This window comes from Camelina sativa, chromosome 11 (assembly GCF_030686135.1).
Source record: "Camelina sativa cultivar CO46 ecotype springtype chromosome 11, ASM3068613v1".
Classification (NCBI taxonomy): domain Eukaryota; kingdom Viridiplantae; phylum Streptophyta; class Magnoliopsida; order Brassicales; family Brassicaceae; genus Camelina; species Camelina sativa.
Window position 1 is genome coordinate 16,125,905 of NC_141890.1, and position 18,141 is coordinate 16,144,045.

Genomic DNA, 18,141 nt, shown 5'->3' on the forward strand with positions numbered 1-18,141 from the left:
CAATTCCCCAATCCTCTATACACTGAATAAGCTGTGCAGCAATGGTTTCTCCCTTATGGTCTGTGACAGGTTTGAAGCTTATGATCCGCTTTTGCAACACCCAGTTTGTATCAATCCAGTGGGCTGTGACCACCATGTAACTCCATGAAGTAGTAGGAGCTGTCCATATATATGTAGTGAGAGATACTCTCTTCTTATCACAAGCAAACATCTTCTTCATACAATCTTTTTCTTGCAGGTACATTGCGAAAATGTCGGTGGTTGTTGTCTTCCTACAATATACTGTGTACATTGGCAGTACATTCAAATAAAATCTCCTAAACCCCTCCGATTCCACAAAAGAAAACGACAGCTCATTGAGTACAATCATCTCATTGACTGACCTTCTGAACAAGTCTTTATCATACTTCATTGCTGTGACTACACCACTACTATCGGCAGCCAAAACAGACTGAGACCCACTCTCTTTATAAGCCAAGTACAACTTACATCTGTCCAGGTGATTCTTCATGGGAGTTGTTCCGGTTTTCTTGCTGCAACAACCAATCTCCTGCCCATAGTACCGACAGTTTCTGACTGGTTCTTCAGAATCTACATTCTCAACGAAATGTGTCCATACTTCTGATCTACGAGCAAGTCTTTTCCTTGACTTTGGTAGCACATCACAACTTAATTTTCCAGTTGACCCCCTCTTCGTCTTTCCAGCTTCATCAGGTTGTTCCACTACTTCCTCTTCATCAATGAACTCATCATTGTTGTCGTGAAAAGAAACCATCTATAGACTTGAACAAATGTGAGACTGTTAGTAACAAAATCAAACATAAATCAGTACATAGTTCTAGTTTTATCAAAAATCAAACGTAAATGTCCTAAACCAAATCGAAATCTCAAATAAATTGGAACCCAATATTAATTTCAACAGCATAGAAACTCCTAGTTTAACCATAATCTCATATCATTTCAACAGAGAAAGGGAGAAACATAAGTAAAAGTCCTAATAAACCCGATAGAAAAGATTTGGAGTAATAACTTACACTTTTGAATTATGAGTTCTGACTTCAAACAAGGAACTCAACGATTGAACGAACTAAGAAACTTCGACCCACGATTTGGAGGTTACTGAGACAGAATCAAAGGGGAAAAGAAGAAGATGAAATGAAAATTGGAGAAAAAATCTAGAGAGTGAAGAAGAATGTGTCGGCTGTCGAAAAAATATGAGACTAGGGTTAAAAAAACTTTTCTACCATAACCCACAATTTTCGGTTATCGGTTATCCGTTCGGGTTACCCGACCGAACCGACCCAAAGACATACCCGAACTCTCTACAGAAATTATGCCGATTGAACCGAACAGAAAAACACTAACCGAACCGATTTTTCCAAATCTCAGTTCGGTTCGGTTCGGACAAATCGGTTTGGTTATTTTTCCCAGGGTGAACTTTTCGCTATAAATCCATCTTCTAGTTGGCTTTTATAACAAATCGATGATGAGTTCGTGACGCTCTGGCCAAATAATATCCGTCACAATGACAAACGTTCTCTTTGTTGTGACGAAATTAAACCAATATGTGGACATATACTAGAAACAATGTTTAACACATTATTAATTCAATAGACAAATACACTCTCTTCCAAGATGATTTGTATCCATTTGACCATTCGAGCCAACAACCTTAATTAAAAAATATAACCACCACTCTAATAACCAGCAGAGTTATCCTCTTTGGATTCATCTGAGATTTCAACATCAGATCCACATGGAAACATAAGCATAAACCTTCGAAGTACTGTAGTCTCTTTTTTCATTGACCACCTTCAAACCATGGGTACATAGAAATACATGTAATTCAAAAAGGTTTGAATTATTAAAAATAGCTTAAAGCATTCAGTGATAAAAATGGACCGGTATCTAAACAAATGATGGATAAAAATGGCCATTTGAAGCTTAGCAAACTCAGCTCCTACGCATAGTCTAGAACCAGCACCAAAGGGAATGTACGACTTGGAGAGGATTGAGCCCAAGTCTCCACTCTGAAATTTTAGTGATTATATGCTAAAAATTCTATAAACTTGTAAATAAGTTAAAAGATGATGTTCAAATTTAAATCACCTTCCAACGCCATGGATTAAATGTTAAAGGGTCATCGTACTTCTCTGAATTGAAATGGACATTAGCATAGCCCATGAAGATCCAACCAGCTGGAATGGTATAATCACCAAATTGGAAATTATGATCGGTTATTCTAAGACTGTTGGCGCTGTGCTTGTTATCCTAAGCGACTCATTTATCACCTGAAATAGAACACCAAATTTGTTTGAACTACAATATATCAAGGTTCATAGACATACAAATATAACAAACTAATTGAGAATGAATAATATTGATATATTAATTGTTGGTGTGGGATTTAGCACCCCTAACATACCGAACTAAATCAGAAAGATAATTCGATTATCTTAACCGGGAATCCGGTTAAGAACCCAATTGAATATTACTTGAGGCTTGTTCGGAAGAAGGAAGCCCAGCCTTGAAGATGAAGAACCGACTTCCCAATTCGCCTGGTGGCCGACTCGAGGAAAGAAGCAACTTTCCTTATCTTAGTTCGAGTTATAAGGAAAGTTAATATATTATGTAATCTAGGGACATGTATAAATAAGGGGAGACTTCTCCATTGTAAGACATCCAACATCTAATACAATAATTCAGTTCTTTCATTGTTCTTAGCAAAAAACCCAAGTTTGAGTTCTAAGAGATCTAAAGCCCCTTTTCCAATTTCAAGCTTAGATCGATTTTTCAGAGAGATTACTTCCTTGAATTTGTTTCCCTCACTAAACAAATTCATTGTAGATACCTAGTTTCTACAATTGGCGCCGTCTGTGGGGACGCAAAATCGTTTTTACAAGCTAATCTGTCGAAGCAACTCGACCGGAAGTTTTTCCCAAAACACCTGACAATGTCTCCAGTTACCAGCAACGACATAACCGGCGCGAACCGCACTTCCTCAAGTGTATCTGACGTCACGGGTCTCGCATCTTCTCAAGGCAACACCGAAGCACAAGGTGACATCCCAACCACGCAAACGACAGCCGTTTACTTTTGTCGTAGCGTCACCTCATCGGTTAACCCAACCGATAACTGCCCCGAACTCCCAGTGGAGATCAGATCTGAAGGAGAGCCCAGCCAAGGGACAGGGCGAACTCACGAACAACCAGTCAACCTCGATGCGGAGCGTTCGGATGAACAAACCTCGAGCAAGGGAAAGATGCACGCCACGGAGCAACAACTCGGAGCCCGAACCGAGAATCTCCCTAATCGCACTACGATAGCGGCCCAAAATCCGCAGGTCGTCTCCATGGAAGACTTCAAGATCTTGTTCGGTAAAATGACAAAGGAGATCTATCAGATGATCTTCGACACCAACCGCAGAGTTGATACCGTCATAACCCACACGACCCCATCACCAACCTCTGCGGGGCAGTCACCTGCACTCGGGACAGGCGATCTCACTCGTCATCTCGACTTCTCCGACATACCAACGGTCAACCAGTTGGAGCGAAGGACCCTTCCCTCCTTGGCCACGTCGAGCATCCGACCGTCAAACTCGAACTCACAGAACCGGGAGACTATGGTTACCCCGGTCGCCCCCTCAACAAGCACGGGACCTTGCCTCCAGATCGAAGAGATCAATCGCAGATTTGCGGCATGAGCTTACTTCTCCATCGAGCTATCAGCACAGCTCCAGAGATCGACAGGATCGTCAAAGTCACTTGGCGAACTCCTTTCACTCAGCGAATTCGACAAACCGCCATACCGAACGTCAAGCTGAAGCTCCCAACCTACCTCGGAGATAAGGATCCAGTCCTTTTCATGACATCTTTCATGGCAACCGTGGCAAAGGCACGATTTACCGACGAACAAAGGGATATTGGGTATTGCCAGTTGTTCGTCGATAGCCTCTCTGGACCCGCCTTGACTTGGTTAACAAGGCTCGAGTTGAACTCAATAGACAACTTCATCCAATTGTCAACAGCTTTCCTCAAGCATTATCGAATCTTCATCGAGCGTGGTGTGATGAGTTCGGATCTCTGGGAAATGGCCTAAGAACCCGGCGAGCCCATTGGCAATTTTCTGGGCAGATTTAAAGAAAAGCTGGCAAACATCTCTGTCCCAGAAGACGCCGCAATTTCTGCCTTCAGGAAGGGCCTGATCCCTGGACCACCATTACGGAAGGACCTCAACATCCGGGAACCCAAGGACCTCGATGACGCGCTACATCGAGCCTCCAGATTTGCACTCCTTGAAGACGAGGACGCCCGAATAGCCGCGAAAACAATCGTACCGCCGTCGTATCTCCCAAAGGCTAAAACTCGGAACGAGCACCATGAGCCCCGAAAGCATCACGACCCTCAGGATCGGAAGAAGGGCGTCGTTCACGCAGTCTCCGAAGTGGATGGCCAAAACAAGCAACCATCTGACTCGAAGGAGTTATACTGCGATTTCCACATGATCGCCAGCCATCCCACGCACGAGTGCGTCCATCTAAAGAACTACCTGTATGGAAACTACCTTTCTGGTGAACTCGAAGCCGTCTTTCAGCCCAAAAGTATCTGCGGAGGCAGAGGTCGTCGTGAAGGATGGCAAGGTGGTCGATCTAACGGTGGCCGCGGACAAGGTTATGTGAACAACAACCAGGCGAATGATACTCAACAGCCAGCCAACCAAGTGCTCGCAAATCGCCAAGAAGAAATGCCCCAGGAGGACGAACTACCTGGTCCTCCCAAGCGACAGAGAGGGAAGAATCCCAAGGGCGCCAATTCCCCTCTCCGAGGTCGAATAACTATGATACTTGGCCCGCCAGAGGATTGTGCCGACTCCGTTCGAGCATTGAAGAAGAGGGCACGCCAAGTTTGCAGTCTTCAGGCAGCCTCGAACGAACCTTCGTTCTACACGGACCCCATATCATTCAATCCAGAGGACGCCAAAGGGATCCAACACCCCCACTCCGATCCCCTGGTCATCAAAGTAGCCATGGGTGAGTTCGACGTCAAAAGAGTCATGGTCGATACTGGAAGCACCGTCAATGTATTATTCTGGCAAATGCTAGAAAAAATGGGCATCACGCCAGAACAAGTGAAACCCAAGACTCGGACATTGACCGGGTATGATGGGATCGCAAAATGTCGACGGGCGATGTGAAACTACAAGTGCGATCTGGCGGAGTGACCTGGTAGACTAAGTTTGTGGTCATCGACGCGCCCCCAATTTACAATGCCATTCTAGGGGCACCATAGATATACGCAATGCAAGCCGTACCATTGACCTATCATCTCAGCCTTAAGTTCCCGACCACCACGGGGATCTGCACCCTCTATGGCGATCAGAGGATGGCTCAATCCTGCTCCGTAATCGAAAAGAAGCAAAGGAAAACGGAGGATGCATAGCAATTACAGAGCGAGGACAAGCTTACAGGTCCTCATAAGCCGGATCGCGACCATTTCAAGTCTCCGGAATGTCGGATCATCTAGGCAAACATCAATCCCTCTGACCCCTCACGAACTGTTGGCATCGGGGCCGAACTCGAGGATCACATAAAGACGAAGATGATCGCCTTTCTGCAATCAACGTCCTCCACATTTTCTTGGTCGACAAAGGACATGGTCGGGATAAGCCCCGAAGTCATCTGCCACAGGCTTAACGTCGACCCCATGTTCAAACCAATCAAGCAAAAACGCAGGCGTTTGGGTCCAGATCGAGCGAAAACGGTCCAGGACGAAGTTGAGCGACTACTCAAACCGGATCAAATAATGGAGGTCCAATATCCCGATTGGTTGGTTAATCCAGTCGTGGTTAAAAAGAAGAACAACAAGTGGAGAGTCTGCGTGGATTTCACCGACTTCAACAAGGGGTGCCCTAAAGATAGCTTTCCCTTGCCACACATAGACCGTCTCGTCGAAGCCACGGCCGGAAACCAACTACTCTCGTTCATGGATGCCTTCTTGGGTTACAACCAGATCGCCATGAGTTCAACCGACCGTGAGAAAACCTACCAACGACTGGTGAACATGATGTTCGCTGATATGGAAACCTACTGTTATAAGGTAATGCCGTTCGGACTGAAGAACGGCGGAGCAAACTACCAACGACTGGTGAACATGATGTTCGCCGATCTGCTCGGACGAACTATGGAGGTCTACATCAACGACATGCTGCTCGGACGAACTATGAACGGCGGAGCAAACTACCAACGACAGATAAGTGCCTTCCTTTCTACCAACTCCTCCATGGAAACAAGGACTTTCATTGGGACGAAGACTGCGAGATCGCCTTTCGGCAGTTGAAGGAGTATCTGACCTGCCATCCAATGCTAGTCAAACCTGAAGATGGCGAAACATTGTACCTCTATGTCTCGGTCTCCAGTTCGACAGTCAGCGGTGTATTGGTCCGAGACGACCGCGGAGATCAGAAACCTATCTTCTACACGAGCAAAGCACTTAACGATGCAGAATCACGATATCCCACGCTGGAAAAGTTGGCCCTCGCTGTGATCGTCGCCGCACGGAAATTTTGACCCTATTTCCAGTCACATTCCATCGTTGTGTTTACAAATCAGCCACTCAAAACCATCCTCCATAGCCCCCTCCAATCCAGACGCGTGGCGAAGTGGGCGGTCGAACTAAGCGAATATGATATCGAATACCACTCTCGTCCAAGCCTGAAGTCGCAAGTCCTGGCTGACTTCATTACCGAGTTGTCTCCTGAACTTGATGACCCCACCCGTAAGGAGGAACATTGGACGATGTTTTTCGATGGTTCATCGACAAATAAGGGATCCGGCATCGGACTCATCCTCCGATCTCCCACTGGTGAAATGTTCGAGCAAGCATTAAAACTCAACTTCAAAGCATCAAACAATGAAATGGAGTGCGAGGCTGTTCTTGTGGGACTTCGGTTAGCACGAGAACTCGGGGTGACACATTTGCAAGTCTTCTGCGACTCCCAATTGGTAGTCAGCCAGTTCAGCGGCGAGCATTGTCCGGGGAATTCACCTCTTTTTCTCTGACGAAGGTCCCGCGAAATGAAAACGAGCAGCCGATGCCCTCCCAGCCTTGGCAAACTGCTCCGACCCTGATTTGCGGCGTACCATCCCAGTCGAATGGTGAGAAGTTCTCAGCATCGATCTAGTCAGTCTGATATCTGTAATCAATGATGTCTCAGTTTCAATGGAAGTCGACGAGCCGATAGAAGACCTGACAGATGTCACGAAGCCACCTGACGATTGGCAAGTTGAGATTAAACTTTACATCTCCGATGGATGGAAATTTGTATCGCTAAATACATCCTCTTGGATGGAAATTTGAATCGCCAAATTCGTCCGGAGTGTTCCTTACCTGCGTTACTCGCGACGAGGCCGAACGAATCATGATGGAAGTGCATGAAGGTGAAGGTGGCAAGCACTCTGGCGGATGTGCACTCGCTTTAAAGATCAAGGAGAATGGACATTACTGGCCAACTATGATTGCCGACTGTGAAGCCTTCTCGGCAAAGTGCGAAGCTTGCCAGCGTCATAGACTAATGCGACATGTCCCGCCTAAACTACTGAATACCGTTACAGCTCTGTATCCTTTCAGGCGCTGGGCCATGGACGCTATAGGGCCTCTGCCAGCGTCGAAATCTAAGAAGTTCATCCTTGTGCTAACCGATTACTTCACCAAATGGGTAGAAGCGGAATCTTTCACAAGGACTCGTGGAACGCGGCCCATTTGAAGCGTTATTACTATTAAGTCGTTTTCACGACCTTAACTAGGAGGTTTCGGGAATCCGAACTCCACCAATCTTTCGTTTGAAATGTGAACTATGACTGGCTTGATCCCCACTTCGGGGTACGTAGGCAATTCCTTATCTTTTCTAAAAAGATTAAGTTAGTGCAGCTAGAATATCAATAAAGTTTCCGTTGATATTCAATTTTAATTTCAGAATAGTAATTCAATTACATTCAGTTTGGCAACTCGCCACAAATTAAACAAACAAAAAAAGGAAAGAAAAAGTGGAAACCCCCTCATGACAAACTAGCCCTAGATGAGAAAAAAGGACCGCCGGTCTTCCGAGTTTGGCACGATCTGACTCCCACCACTAGCATTCTGGACGATCCTGCAGCCGCAAAATGGGACGCGGACCGGACAGATCGGACTACAATGGTTCCTCCACTGTCAGCTTCCTCAGTTCAGTTCGCCAGAACTGACGCTCCTGCCTTAAGGCCTCAAGCCTTTCCATCGGCACTTCGAAGCCATTGGACACCAAGTCCTCCAGGAAGGTACATGGGCCCTCTACCATATGCCTTTCACGGAAGATTTGGCCCACCGATTCCAGAAAATTGGCGTATCGCGTCAGCCTCTCTTGGGAAGCCCGGTAGGCCCAGACATCTATGATAAATGGATATTCGGTCTCTTCCAAGGATTCGCAGTCGGCCTCGAGTAAAACGGGCACCTCCATGTGGGCGACTTGTTCCTTGCACGCCGCATGCATAACGAGCAAACGAGTCACACGCCACTTCGCCAGAAAGAAACCTCCAACAATCATCTCATCCAAGACTCGAAACGTCCCTTCCAAACAATAGAGTCAAAGGACCGGATCGAGTTTAAGGTGATGCGCCAGGAGGTGCGCTCGATACCTTCGGTGTTCTTGACGTAAAGGATCCCCCTCCGCACCAACGATGTTGATGCTTGGAACGGGTCCACGACATCGATACATCTCCACTTGTACGGGGGAATTACCTGACGAATTTGGATCAGAGCCGCTAGCCGCAGCGGCTGTCCCTTCTCGGGCCCTTCTCAACCATCCAGATCGGGTAGTAAGTGGCATTGTTGTTCTGCACTTAAACTTGAATTTTGGAATATGAGGAACCTGCTTGACCTTTCCCCTATTTATACAAAATCTTGGAGGACAACCGCCGCTGATTCCACCAATCTGATCGCAGCAAGACTTTTGCTGCGTCCCGATAATTACTCTAAAAAATCGTGCAAGCATTAAATGCTCTAAACACGCGTCTTTTCAAAAAAAAAGAAAAAAAAAGAAGAATATATATATATATATATATATATATATATATATATATATATATCAGTTCTCAATCTGATCTGGATTGAGTATTCTTCAGTTCGTACCGAACTCATTCTCGTTGACACCCTGGCCAGGTGATCAACTCGCGTAACAACGCATTATTTTTATATGTCAGGATAAGCCGAATCCAGAGTATTTATTTCGCATCTGACCTTCATAGGTAGGGATAAGCCGAACCCAGAGTATTTATTTCGCATCCGATCTTTCATTTGTGGGATAAGCCGAACCCAAAGTATTTATTTCGCACCCAACATTTAGTTCGGACGGAATGGTTAGCCGAACCCAGAGAATCCAGAGAATAATTTCGCAGTCCGACATCCAAACTAAAGCAAAGGAGATAAGCCGAGCCCAGCATCTCGCCCTCCGAACAAACACATCCCGTTAAGGGTAAATAGCCCACTTTCGAGGCCCAGATCGTTGTTTTCTACCATCATTTAACAAAAATTGCCTGATGTAAGCCGGGAGACGTCTCGCCTATGGTACATTTTTATAAAATATAATAATAAAACAACGATCAAATTGGATCAAATTGTCTGCTACAATGCGGCGAAGTCTTATTCTGACTTTAAAATTAAAAGATCAAATTGTCTGCTACAATGCGGCGAAGTCTTATTCTTGCTTTTAAATTAAAGGATCAAGTTAGTAAAATATACTAATTTCGAACTAATGCGCCACTCGCGGCGATCTCACGAACACTCGTCTTGAGTCGCTTCGGCATTGGCCACAACAGTTGTAGCCCAGTCTTCTCCCAGTCTTCGGGACGAGTCTCCAGTGCCCTAGCCTTCTGTTCGGACTCGTCGAGCAGGTCAGTATTCCTTTTCCTTTTTGCCTTGAGTATAGCAATCTTGGACTCCAGATTCTTTAGCTGGCGATCAATCCTATCTCTCTTCATATGAAAATACTGAAGGTCTTGACTCAGCTCTTGATGCATGGCTTCAATCTGCATGAATATAAAGAAGTCAGAGCGATAATGGGTTAACTGTTCATTAACAAGGAAGGATACTTACCTGACGAAAGAAGGTATGAGCTTTGGGGATATCACTCTCACTAGCACGCCTGTTTGTGTAGAACGGCCTAATATCAGTTGGAACAAAGTCACCGATCAAGGCAGGATCCGTTTGAATGGACCTCCGATCCACCTCTTGATGGCACTCATTGCAATACACAATCAAACTCGGTGGCAAAGCAGCTATCCTGTCAAACCCATTCTCGATCCAATTCTTTGGGTGGGATTCAAGCAATTCGAGTTTAAGCAGTAATTCACGTGTCACTTGCTCTGAGGCGGCAAGTCTATCGTGGTATTCTGTATGGCGATCTTCCACAGAATGGAAAAACTCTTCCAGATCACGCCTTTCTTCCGGTTTGACACGGCACATTAACATCCAGGGAACCCGGATGTTCAGATAGTAAGCCATTCCTCTCTCGATAGCCTCTACATTCGAGAACGTTGGGACATTGTTCCCGGCGAGTGGGGATTCAACGCTGGTAATAGAACTAGGCATTATTCCGACTCTAAGCTTTCCTCGGTATTGGTGATTCCAAGTAAACAAAGGTGTGCAGGCATATTTACATCAGTTTAGAAGGATACATCTTTCCCAATTTCGCGAAATTGGAAAAGATCGACCTTCCCAATATTGAAAATTTTATATTTCTACATAAAAGGAAAAATTCCTAAAATAGGAAAAAATAAAGTTCTTGAACTTTAAAAGCAAAACGAGTCGTACAAGTCGGCAATATTCTTACAAGGATTTTTCCAAAACCCGGACCCAAACGAGTTCGCTACAAAAAGAAATTGAAGGATGCACGGTTAAACCTCCAAAGCATCGGATAAGTCGGCCTGAAAGATGGCAGCCTTAAAACCATGTTGATGCCTCACGGAGTCCAGAGCCGTGGTCCCAGGATGGAGAAGTCTGAAGCCGAGCTGATCTGGGGACATGACGAGGTCATTAGCCTTGGTCTTTCTCACGTCGATCTCCGCGATTTTCTCTTCGAGAATAACGACCCCTTTTCCAATCAGATACTGCACCATCTCCTGAACTCCAACAGCTTGATTCAACAGGTCCTCCATGGGGCGAACTACATTATCCTGTTCGACTAGATAAGCTCTGACTTTATCTAGTCGAGTTTGTGCCTTCTTCGCTGTTTGCTCCACTTTTTCCAGACGATCTCGGCGGAGTCTGCTAACTTCAGAGTCAAGTTTGGCCTTTAGCTCATCGCGCTCTCGTCACAGTTCGGATCTCTCTTCTTCGAGAGCAAGCGTCTGCGACTTCAGATCCTTAATCGTCAGTACGGACTGAGCAATTGTTTCATCTTTTCCGATGATAATAACCTCCAACACTTAGATTCTGTCGTCTTTAGCTTTACTAGCTGCTCGGATCTGTTTTGTACATTCTTTCATTTTCTCGAGCTCGGATCCAAAGTTCATATGAGCCTTTGTTCGCCTGTCATACAACTGAGTCAGCATGTTGATTTTGGCAGCAGTCTGTAAATACAAGGAAAGCACTTTAGATCGCCCATACGAAATCTGAACATTTTAGGAAAAATAGCGACACAAACCATTAAATGGTATTCGGCGATGTCGAGGTACGCCTTCTCGAACTCCAGTTTATCCGTTTCCGGAAGGATTCGACTTGAGATTTTCAGATTCTGGAAGAGTTCGCCAGAGGCTGCACGATTCGTCACCAAAGTAGTCAAAAGCAAACTGATCGGTTTTGTCATTTCCTCTTTTCACGCGAAATCGATCAGCCGATTCTAATCCGACTTCTTCTGCCGAACGTTTGCGATTAACCATGGGTCGCGGCTCAGAAACAGAATCATCTCTGACCTGCTTCCCTTTGCTTTGTTTTTTCTTCTTCTTCTGTCTCTCCCCAGTTTCGAGCGGGAGGACGTTCTCTTCAGCAATTGGAGGGTCGGCTTCTTCAAGGGTAGGAGCAGGACTGTCGGTTTCAACGATATCCTCGACACCAACTATGTCGACGTTTTCCTCATTACCTTGAACAGGGTCGGTGTCAGATTAGACAACAGCCTGAGAGTCCGGATGCACAACTTGAAGGCAACTGGCCTCGATAACACATGCTCTGACGGGTTTCGAGGTTTTGTCCTGGCTTTTCCCATCGCTTTTTTGACTCGCCTGTGAGTGATTAATTCCCACCGTCGAGAAGTTCCGGAAAATAATGCGTCTCTGACAGATTGATAGCCGTGAGGTAAACGAGTCGCAAAGAAGGGGCGATCTGAAAGCAAGAGACAGAAAGTAAAAATTAGTTAGAAATGCCGTTATCAGTCAAAATGAACAGGAAAATTAAAATCTACCAGGATTTTCATTCCATATTCTCAGATGGATGCCCAGTGTATCCTCAAACGAGTATTGGTCAACAAGGACATAAAAGTAGCGGTCTGCCCATTTTTTGAAATTGCTAACTTTCCTGCCAAGGAGAAAGTTGTGCTTCGGCCTCATATTCACTTCCCAGTTCTCCTTGCTCTTCGATATTTTGAAATTCGATAACTGCTCGAAGCATTGAACTCCGATATTGATTCCTACTTCGGTTGCTATAGTGAGGGCAGCGACGATGTTACAAATACTGCCTGGGGCAAACTGACAGATCGGCATCTTGCGCCTTTGGGCATACCACGATAATAAAGCAGGAATCGGAAACCAGAGGCGACATTCAGAGAAATAATCTTCATACAAACATATGTACCCTTCCGGAGGATTCCAGGGTGGCTGGTCGTCCCGTGGGAATAGAATTGTAACACCGCTGTTACCCAAACCACATGAGTTCATCATATTGTTGACTGTTTTTGATGTGAGCGCGTATCGGCACTCGACTCGGTCGCACGGTCACACCGATTCGGTCAGGGATGAGTGCTCTTGAGATGGCTGAGTCAGATAAGACTTTCCTCGGTCAAGGCTTGGTGGCTCGTCTCTACGAAGTAGATGAACGGTGGAAACGAAATATGGGACCAAATGAACGAGGGAAATGAAAGTTGCACGGGAGGACTCGGTCGTGTCGCTCGGAACGGCTGGGCCGACTCAGGGAACACGGAACGGATCGAGAGGGCACGATATGGAACGATGGGGATTCACGAGCGGATACGAGACGATGGAACGAAGGGTACGAGCGGGTGCAAGACATAGCGATGATGGACTCGAGCGGTTTCGGGACAAAGCGATGATGGACTTGAGCGGTTACGAAGCGAAGCGAAGGTGGTTGCGAAGGTGGATCGATGCGACGACACACAAGAGATGACTCGGGTCGTGATACGGTCGAACTAAGAGATTACGAACCCGGTTCATGAATCTCCTAGGGTTTCTCAAGAGCCAAATCCCAGACTTGGGCTAAGGAGAGAGGTGAGACAAGAAACAAAGATTCTCTCTTTGGAAATTAATTCATTCTTCAAGTCTGCGTTTTACAATGAGGGTTTAGGCCTTTATATAGGGAGGCTTACAAATGGGAGACTCTAAAACCCTAGACACGCGGCCAAAGCTAAGGAACGCACATGTCCCTAAAGTAAAAGCAAAAGCAATTCAAAACAAAGACCAAAAAAACAGTCATAGAAGGTTCAAGAGGAAATAAGATAAGGGAATGAAGGGGATAGGGTCACCACGTCATTGGTGGGACGTGGGTGATAGGATCTTCACTTCCTTGGCTCCTAAGCATGTCCATAAGTGTTTCCAAGTCATGAGCCAAGTGGGAATGAAGTGGAGATGCACTAGAGTTCGCTGCCTCGTTAAAACCTCTTTGGTAAACCCATTGGGACAAACCCAAAGAGGAAAAAAGAGTACAGCTCCTTCTAATGACTTAGGGGCGTCTTCACACTAGCTTGATGGTGAAGACACGCGAATCAAGCTTCCCAAAGCTGGTCGCGACTCAAGGCTCTTCAATGGTGATACTAGCCATGAGTCCTTGGTGTAAAGGTTGGAGCTTGGCTTGAAATGCCCATTAGGTGACTTGTCTTGCTTCTCCTTGTTGATCCTTGGGGATTGGTTGGTGTCGCACATCACTAGGAAGACCGGTCTCAAGTTGTTCCGCGGGTGGTATGAGTGGCCGAGAGGTATTTGGGTGTTGGCCGAGAGGTATCGGAGAGACGGTACAAGCATCTTGGTTGGGCTCGGCGCGTCTTGGTCATGCGTCTTGGTTGCGCCCGGTGCGTCTCGGTCGCGTCCAGTGCGTCTTGTTCATGCGTCTCGGTCGCGCTCGGTGCATCTCGGTCGTCTCGGTCAGGGTCGGATCCGGTGCTCACATCAATTTTGGTCGAACTCAAAGTTTTCTTACCTCCAATTCGCCCTTCGTGATCCAACAAGGGCAGAATATCTTCGACCGAGATCCCTAAGGGAATGTATCGACCTTCTTCTGGGTATAAATCGATGTTGGGCGATTTGGTGTTCTCATACTCATGCCGATCTGATTCCAGGTTTAAAGGTTGAGTTTGCAAAGAGGAAGCTCCAGCCGAACAGCAGACCAAAGGAAGTTGGGCTTCGGAGCCCGATCTGACAAATCCTCCGATCTGCGTGATACATTCTGTTCCGGGAGCTTTACGCTTGGAAGTGCGCCGAACTAGTTGATCGCATTCAATTTCCTGCGAGGAAGTGGGTTCCGAAGTGCTCGCCATAACAGATGGTCGGAGAGTGCGGAGGAAAATCGGAAAATATATAATAATAAAAATAAGTAAAGAGGAGAGAGAACAGAACAGAATACCTTTCGTTGTTGGCGGAAAATGAGAAATGACGAGAGGAGCTGCGTATTTATAGAGTCGAATGGGCGGCAACCCTACGAAACTCATCATGACCTAGGCGACTCTTCGGTTTCCGACCTAGCAGATGTGACGTAAATGATACGTGTCATCAAGACGGTGTTCCCAGCAAGATGGTGCGGAAATCCAGGTTATAAAATCAAAATTCTTTATGGTTCAGATCGGATATCTTATTTCCTAAAGTCCCAACATTCGAATTAATTCTTGAATATTCGGAACTAGGGGGGACTAATTGTTGGTGCGGGATTTAGCACTCCCAACATACCGAACTAAACCAGAATGATAATTCGATTATCTTAACCGGGAATCCGGTTAAGAACCCAATTGAATATTACTTGAGGCATGTTCGGAAGAAGGAAGCCCAGCCTTGAAGATGAAGAACCGACTTCCCAATTCGCCCGGTGGCCGACTCGAGGAAAGAAGCAACTTTCCTTACCTTAGTTCGAGTTATAAGGAAAGTTAATATATTATGTAATCTAGGGACATGTATAAATAAGGGGATACTTCTCCATTGTAAGACATCCCACATCTAATACAATAATTCAGTTCTTTCATTCTTCTTAGCAAAAAACCCTAGCTTGAGTTCTAAGAGATCTAAAGCCCCTTTTCCAATTTCAAGCTTAGATCGAGTTTTCAGAGAGATTATTTCCTTAAATTTGTTTCCCTCACTAAACAAATTCATTGTGGAAATCTAGTTTCATACATTAATGTGTGATTGTGGCATATACTCACCATCTGGGTGAAAGTCATTGATTTATAATCTTCCCAAGCTAGGCCGACCTCCTTGCCATTCTTCCCCCGAACAATTCCCTCATGCTCTCTCTTCAACTCTTGCTTGACTTTAGGGTGATCGCTTATGAGTTTTACTATAGCCGCAAGAATTCCTGGTGTTGTTTCATTAGCAATCAAAAAGAAATTATATATGTATTCGATCGCATTCTCTATGCTCATAGTATTCGCTCCTCTTTCCATTTCTCCAAATATGATCTTGAAAAACTCCCCAAATTCATCTCCTGATTCTCTCTTCTTTAATACTGTCTCCTTAATTAACTTCATCATCTGATTTCTTGCCTGTCACAAAACACATTTTCGGTTTAATTCTTTTACTACCAAATCATTTTCACATATATAGTGCTATAAAGATTAGATGAACTTAATAATATGTACCTTCATCATTCGATAGACACCAGTCCCAGGAAGGTTCCAAGAGAAATGAAACCACTCCCTTGGAAAATATCTCCAACATAGTGCGAGTTGTTTTGTGGCCTCTGGTTCCATTTCTCCCATAACTTTCTTTGCAAGGCATTCGGTTAGAATCTACAAATTTTGATGAAATGATTCATTAAGTCACCGATTAGAAGATAATAATACAAAAAAGGTATAGACAACACAATACGGATGACTTTTTTTACCTTGCTTGATGTTTCCTTGACATCAAGGAAGCCGTTACTAGCTCCTTCCTCCATGTATGTTCGAGCCAAAAGATCAACGTCTTCCAGCATCCTCAGTTTTAAACCTTGTGGACCCAACAATTGGAATGTCAAGTTTCGAACATGTTTATGGGACTCCTTGCTCTGGATAAACAAGTTGTTTTTCCCAAATAGTCGTAATTTGCTCTTCGTAATTCCAGGGAGATGATTTGCCTTCGCTATCTCCACATTCAGTACAATATCCAGCGAGATTATAGCTTTTCCTCCAAATAAGCTTGTTCGAAAAACTGGTCCATATCTAATTTCCCCACGTAAAAATGACAAGGAAAAAAAAGACAATGCAACACTTATGAGTAATGTAAAATATATGTTTAAACATACACACAAATGCATGCTGGATAAATTAGCAAAAGAACCTGAGGATTCTCTCCTTGACGAATGTTGGAAATTGAAGAGCGTCGTGAGGTTTCATGAACTCAAAAGTCTCTCCAATGATCGGAAAACCCATAGACCCCGGAGGTACTTTTCCATTAGTTTTCGGATATCTCCACTGATAGATCCAATGGAATAGCTTTACCACTATGAGTGAAACTATCACAGTCAGTAACTCATAAATCTCTACCATGTTAACTTATTTCATTCTTTCAACTATTTCGAATTCGATATTGGTTTGAGGGTTTAGGGACGCAAAATTCTACGAGGGCAGTACCCTCTTTATGCTCTCTCGTCGATTCAAGTTATGTAGTATATATATTTATTCAAGTTGGGTAACATTGAATGAGTCGGTTGAGAGATTGGTTGGTACGGACAATAACTCCCTCCAGAATCATTTTTTTGTTTTGGTTCAATTTAACTATTTAAACTTTCTTTTTAGTTTTTGGTCTAGATTATTTGTGAAGAAAAGTTGTCCTTGTGGTTTAAGAGGGGTAAACACGAAAAAAAGTTGTAAAAGAATTTCAAATTTTATTTTGTCAACTCATCACCCACACATATACACAAGACCACAACTACACAATAATGTATGAATTACTGATTATATGATGAGAATACAATCTTTCTTCTATTATTTTTGTTTTCGGGCCGGGGGATTTTTCATTGAAAATTTATCAATATTGTGTTGCTTGACGCATACGAAATTTGTAGCGAGACGAATTGAATGTAAGTACATGTGCGATTGATTATGTTGCTTGTCTATCAAGTTTTACGTGTTTATAATATCTGCTGGACAGCCTGGACGTATATAAAGTCCACGCTTCGAAAATCTAAGAAGTAATATAGAAAGTTTTACACAAAAATCACTCCACTATGATTTTGCTAACAAAGTATATGTGTTTTAAAGAAATATAGTGAAATCAAAACTTTACTATAAGCAAGAATTAGATCTCTCTTTTCTTGTATAATTTATTGATTTTTATTTGAGATTCTTGAATTAGATAAGTTAAAAGATGATTAAATCCATGAAGTAATTTTTTTAAGGAAAGTTAGAAATAAAGGAGTTTTTCCAAACCTGTGTCCATATACATTTTTTTTGAAGATTGTCAATTGTAACGAAAATACCCCTACTAAGAGATATAGTGAAGTTTTTAGGAGTTTGAACCAAAAAACAAACAGAAAACCAATGTTAGTATACAACTGTGTGAAAAAAAAATTTGAGAAAAAAATGTTTTGGGTGTCAAAAATCAGTTTGTAAATTGATGATTTCTGGTCTAAATTGTTCCGAAAAGACTTTCTACGATTTTTTCAAGTTCTGAAACATTTAGATTATTCATTCTACAGTTTGTACATGTTCTACGAAGTTTAGACGGAAAATTTGTTCTAAAAACTTCAGAACCTGAATTTTGTA

At 44.1% G+C, this 18,141-nt stretch overlaps 1 pseudogene across 1 annotated transcript; it reads right to left on the reverse strand.

The window, feature by feature from the left end:
* Positions 1–1,697: 1,697 nt before the first annotated feature.
* On the reverse strand, positions 1,698–18,091 carry LOC104728573 (cytochrome P450 708A2-like; annotated as a pseudogene). Its single transcript, XR_015572808.1, has 8 exons — positions 18,082–18,091; positions 16,715–16,946; positions 16,281–16,596; positions 16,036–16,185; positions 15,601–15,939; positions 2,110–2,291; positions 1,903–2,030; positions 1,698–1,812 (listed from the first exon to the last, which is right to left on the reverse strand). The product of XR_015572808.1 is annotated as a cytochrome P450 708A2-like (transcript).
* Between the last annotated feature and the right edge of the window lie 50 nt (positions 18,092–18,141).